General features: G+C 40.8%; 1 protein-coding gene across 1 annotated transcript in view; it reads right to left on the minus strand.

Moving 5' to 3' along the window:
• EEFSEC (eukaryotic elongation factor, selenocysteine-tRNA specific) overlaps positions 1 to 5,970 on the minus strand; it is a 134,292-nt gene extending 128,322 nt beyond the window's left edge. Inside the window, exon 1 of the mRNA XM_042799554.1 lies at positions 5,671 to 5,970. The gene's annotated coding sequence lies outside the window, so the exon portion shown is untranslated. The remainder of the gene's footprint in view (positions 1 to 5,670) is intronic.
• Positions 5,971 to 6,116: the final 146 nt, after the last annotated feature.

A 6,116-nucleotide genomic window follows, 5' to 3' on the forward strand; every position in this document is an offset into this window, starting at 1 on the left:
AAGGGAGAAGGAAAAAAAAAAAAAAAAAAGGGGGGGTGGGGTGTGCCAAATTAATCTCTGTCCTGCAGGGGTGAAAACCCCGACAGCCAGCCCGGGGTCACCCCGCGGCACCTGCCTGCCCCCGCCAGGCCGCCTCTCCTCGGAGAGGCAATTAAAGCAGTTTAGTTTGATGACCACACACCTGCCAGCTTGTGCCCCTTCCCCAGGTGTGCGCCTGGGGCTCATCAGGGCCAGCGCTAATTGCAGGAAGAGGGCGCCGAGAGCCCCGGCTGCAGCGAGCCCCTGGGGCACCGGCACTTTGCTCTGTCTTGCCCCCACGCAGGAGCCGCTGCAGGGCTGCTTCGCTCAGCACAACGGCTGGCACAGCACACCTTCGCTCTGCCTGCAAGGATACCCCCACCCTGGCACAGCTGGAGGTATGGTGCTAAGATTTGATTTCAAAGTTGCAAGGACATTGCAAATTCGGAAGAAAAAGCAGGTCAAGATTTGGATCATTTGCTCTCCTTATGCTTAATCACCAATTCCTGGGTTCACACAACTCGTTTTCCTGTGAAAGTGTATTTATGCTTTGTAGGATGCTTCCTAAAAATCATACTTTAAGGGATTAAGAATAATCAAGATTATTAACAGTGATTAACAGCTCTCCTGTAAACAAACAACAACAAAAAACAAACAAACCAATAAGCACAAAAACAACAGGTAGATGAGCATTGGAGAGGCCTGAAAGCGTTTGAGATGCTAAAGGCAGAAGCACATCTCACTGGTTTAAGTCACTTGGCTTTAGTGATAAGCCAGGAGGCACACAGGGCCAAATTCATTACACAATGAAGCTTAACACATGTGCTCTGCATTTTCAATTGTGACTACTAAGTATCCTCAGTACCATTTCAAATTACAACAGCTGTTTGTAAATCAAGAAAGCAATACTGTGTTATTGACCTCCCATAAGTATCCAAGCAGAATACACTTGCACTATATTCTACAGATTTTTTTTGTTTCAGAACAGTGCTGTTGCTTTTTTGCTCTCCCTATACAGCAGGATATATACTGCTAATACTATTTAGCATTCATATCTCAATAACTAATGAGCTAGAAATCGAGGATGACTTGCCTCAGCATCATGGATTTGGGTTTTAGGCTTTGACTCCAAACTTCAGGCTTTCTCTTACAAAGAAAGTTGCTTCATATAACAACAGTTTCTATATGAAAGAGTTTGCAGAGCTTTGAAGCTGGCTAACGAGTACCCCTCCTTCCCAAAAACATGAAAGTCAAGATGAGAGAATCAATGACTCTGCGACAAGGGAAGAAAAAAGAAAGCAGACATTCCTAGCACTCAGTGCTATTTGGGAGACACCTATCTAAAGGAAAGAAATTAACTCAGAAGGAGTACTGCCAATGCACTGAGCTAGCCTGGCTAATCAGCTTTTTAAGCAGAATAGTTCAGTTTGATGGGAGTTCTGTCATGGGAGCCAAATTAAGCATACTGTCACTTTTCAGACCAAGTTCCCAGGCTTTGAATAGTTTCCTGTTAAACCATAACGCTCATGTACACTTCACTGCCCTGAACGTCTCAATCTGTTATATCAATACATACTTGCAAAGTGAAGGGAAAGTATTCATCTATTCCCATAAGAAAAGGCCCTACGCAGCTATAATCCACACAGATATCCCTGTATCATGTTACCTTGTATTTAATTGTTTAGCTTTAATTATTAGATGAGTTCAGAAGGAAAAGGTGGAAAAAGCTCTGATTCCAGATTCGCATTCTGAATTCAGAATTCCATTATCTAACAGTCCTCACAAAACATCTAAAATACCTGCCATTTTCAACAAGCTTGACAAAGCATAAAGGTCTAAGCTTCTACAACTCTTGTGAAAACTGGCAATGAAGGAAAGGAGATGCCCATTTCAATGGCCCACACAGCGTTAGAGCTGCAGCAGGAGCTCAAGTGTGACCCATTTTGCTTGGACTGCCCATTTACCAACGAAACAGAGCTGCATTTTGCTCAGACAATAACTAGAGGGATACTGGATAGAACTTATGGGTCAAAAAAATATAAAAGAACCAACTTTTTTTTTTTTGTTAAGGAGATATAAGGAAGAAGGATTAGAAAAACTATAAGAAAATTGATTTAATTCCACTGCTTACATAAAAATAGTAGCATTTCTTCTATAACCCTATGCTCGTAAGTGACCTGTAAGAAGGACAGGTATCAGATAGAAACGTGGGTTTGTTCTTATTTTTCTTCCTTTAGACACAGAAAAGACTCTAGATTGGGAAGGCAGTTGTCCTTGTATAAGGAGAAGGAAAAAACAAAACACACAAATTTGCAACAATGTCTACAGTTTTGTTGTTACCACTCAGAACATACATCTATCTCCGAGATTTTATAGTCTCTGGATCTGATTTTGCAACATACCACTTTAAGGAACAGCTCTTTGTAAGATCAGGGTGCATGAGATACCTGTGAAATGAATACACTTATATCACCAATAACAAGAAGGAGAAATTTGATAAATAGATATAAGCACTTCTATTAGGTGTTTAGAGAGGTCCATTCTGTTAGCTTACAAAGCCTTAGAATTAATTACAGATGTGGAAAATAAGAGATGACGTTCGTTAAGATTCATCACTCCTATTGCTTTGACGAAGAGTGGTAAAAATCAGCTTCTTTTGCAGGAAGAAAAACAGAACAACATGCACCCCCTGGTCTCGATATTACTAAGACGGAGAAGGGAACATGGCAAAATGAGAGAATCCCAACTTCTCCAGATTTTTCTATATCCCTCATGAAGCAAGCAGTTTATACCATTAGCTGTTTTCCTTGTTTCCCCCTTAATAGAACATTCCCCTTCCCAGTTGTTCTCTCCTATACTGAGTTTCTTCCTTAAAAAGTGTTCACTTTAATTACTAAAGTTTATGGACTCATGGGAGAAAGGGCAGGAAGTCAGACTTCTGGGATAGGGTAAAAATGTAAAGGTCATTCACACACTCACACACACGTACTCTCTCTCTCTCCAAAAATAATACACTATTTGACAGTTTCAGGATTCAGCATGTCCCACTGAAATTTGAAAGCTTATGTGAAACTAGGCCACGTCCTGTAACCTCAAACATTTAGTCTAGGAAAACAGCTCTCAAGTCTCCAGCTCCCACACCGGGTATCGCATGACGTCTGTGCCAAATAGGAGACCTCAAACAGGGGGGCAAAAGAAACGTTGGTAAAATTAGTTGATTAAACCTGGGGAATAACGGTTCAGATGGTTAGTCACAGATATTTTTTTCTGGTTAGCTGGCTGGTGAAATACTAAATTATACTCATAGCATCCAGAAGACGAGATGGGCAGAATGGTCAAACAACCTGTTTATGTTCCATCTGATGGCATGGACAAAGATGACTCATGCTCTGCAATTAAATTATTTTACACTCCCACTCTAATGTGTTAACTATTCAAAAGTCACAAAAATCATGTTAAGGTTGAGGTTCCTCATACTGTTGCATCATAACACAACAGACATCAATTAGAGAAGATCATTTAAGCTATTTAAATTCAGTTCTAAACTTTCCAGTAGTTCCAGTTGTACTCTGTTCTTTCTGGGGAATAAACAATTAATCCTGTGTGGTCTAAATGATAATTGTTTATTTTCCCTCATCCAAATGTACTTTTCTCTCTTTCTTTAATTGCAATTTCAGTATGATGCTCAAACAACATATGGAATGAGTAAAACAATCAATACAATGAGCTATGCCAAACCATGCATAGCTTATAAATGATAATAAACCCTGTTAAGTAATACTAAGTTGAACAAGTAAGAGGGAGAAGCCAGCCTCACATCTATCAAGCAAACAATTGTTTATTGGTTCTTTTTCATATTTAAATATCCTCTTCTACTGCAAACACAAGCCTGAATTATTTTAATAACATTTTCTCTAAGTCAATACTAAAAGTGTACCTTCATCATGGCAGTATATTTTATTTACTGAACAGCAATGGTCGCTAGCAGACTGAAGTTTTAGGCTCTACTCCAATTCTATTTTTGAGATATAATATTGCTGTAGACAAGCAATTAACATTTCTGTTTGCTAACCACTGTTATAAAAAAAAAAAAATCTCTAACTGAATTAGTATTTCTAAAGTTAAAGAACCTTATGTAGTATATCTGATTTTTACCTAGAGGACAGATAAAAACATTCCATTTAAGTTATAATAAAGATTAACTGCAAATCTCTATTCCTGCTATCTACATTCCTATATATTGAATTTCACAAAAAAGAAATAAGCAAATATTATTAGTCTTTGAAATGCCATAATCTCAAAAATAGGCCTAGCTACAACATCAAACAAGGTAACATGGAACATATGGACAGATTTCAGACTAAGTTAACAAATTACTATGTATTTCAACCATTTCTAGCCCTTCTTAAAAGGAAGGCCATGCCTAGACAGGACCTCTTGTTAACAATATCACTGCCTTCAGAGCTCTTAGAAGACTTGCTAATTATTCCTCCAGTGCTGGCAGAAACTTGAACTCTGACCAGACTTGCCCACAACACTTGTGGCAGTTTAATGCACTAGAGAAATCAAAGTTGTATATTTGCTCTTTTTCAAAGAAAAAAGTCTGCAGTTCAGTGTGTATTAAGCATTTGTATTCTGTGACTAATATAACCCTGAAAGGATGTATAGAGTCCAATAGTATACATGTTTTTTTAATTATTTAAAGAATAGCTCATACTTGTTAGATTAAAAAAATTTTAGCTAAACAATTGTATAATATGATACCCTTAAAAAGGTGTTGAACTACATATGTGTGCAATTATATTGTAATTACAATTTTAAACTAGATTATAAACTGACAGAACAATTAACAGAAAAAGAAAGCAACAAATAGCAGTCTTTGCTGAATGACATTTGTAACAGAACTAGTGGAAGCTCTTAGACAAAAAGGAAATGAATAGCATATATATTGTTCACTAGGCTTCTGCAAATTGAACCAGAACTCCCATCCTTCCTAAAAGCCACTCTCCTAGCTCATGCCATCACAGGACTGCTTTTGCAATTCTCCCTAAATACGCATGAGAAAGCCAAGTTGCCACCATCCTTTTGCACAGATAGCATTCCTGCATCATACCATGTTAATTCCTTGGCCTCGAACATTGCAGGCAGCCAGAGTTTTACAATCAAACACTGAAAACACTATATACCCATGGGAAGAGAGTCTCTTCTGTTTTGGGGGAGATCTCAGTATCTACAAACAAGGAGAAGTCACTGGAGCTGCTAGTTCCCTGATTCCATCTAAAATGTCACTGTGAGTGACCTCCTTCTCAAACATGTAAACACTATGTAAGAGGTACAGCAGAATTACAGCTGAACCACTGTTAGGAGTTACAACAGCCTAAAAGCTGTAGTGTCACAGACCTGACGAAATGAGGGCAAGGTCTGTGAGTCCAGGAATCTACCTGCTGAGAAAGTGGTGTAGTTTTCCCTCATTTCAGTAGGTCAAAGCTCAGGAAGAACACATGCTTTAAGTACAGCACGTGTTAAAGCCTCAGATGCTTACATAAAGGCTTTGGACACATGGAATAGAATTATTTTGCAGTGACAACAAGCAGGTAAGAGATCACCCCTTTCTTTGACAAAGATTTAGAAAACACCCTCGGAATGCCTCACCTTACTTTTGTAAGCTAAACTCAGCAGAGGCTTTTCGGAAAGCATTGCCCACGGTTCCCGGCCCGCTGCCAGTCGGCCGTGGGCAGCCCGAGCGCCCAGGACGGGGACAAGGCACCCAGCACCGCACCCGGGGCTCTGGCAGCGGGGAGAAGCACCGGCTCCAGCCCCAACCCAGGTTCAACGAAGGCAGAAGGTGTTCAAGAAGATGTAGGGCCGAGACGTGCCGACCAAGAACAAGCTGCCTTCCCGCTCCAGGAGGGCCTGGGCTCGCGCCCTGCCGACTCCGTGCTCCCGGCCCCATTCCTCCAGCAGTGCCCGCGCCCGGCCGGGCTCTCTAGAGGCGTCGCACACGGAAGCGGGTGGACGGACCTTATAAAAAACGCACCCCGGTCGGTGACAGGCGTGCGCCGCGCCCAATAGCCACCAAGGCCGCCGCCACAAGGGCC

The sequence above is a fragment of the Tyto alba genome, unplaced genomic scaffold (assembly GCF_018691265.1).
Source record: "Tyto alba isolate M040663 unplaced genomic scaffold, T.alba_DEE_v4.0 Super-Scaffold_3, whole genome shotgun sequence".
NCBI classification, from domain to species: Eukaryota; Metazoa; Chordata; class Aves; order Strigiformes; family Tytonidae; genus Tyto; species Tyto alba.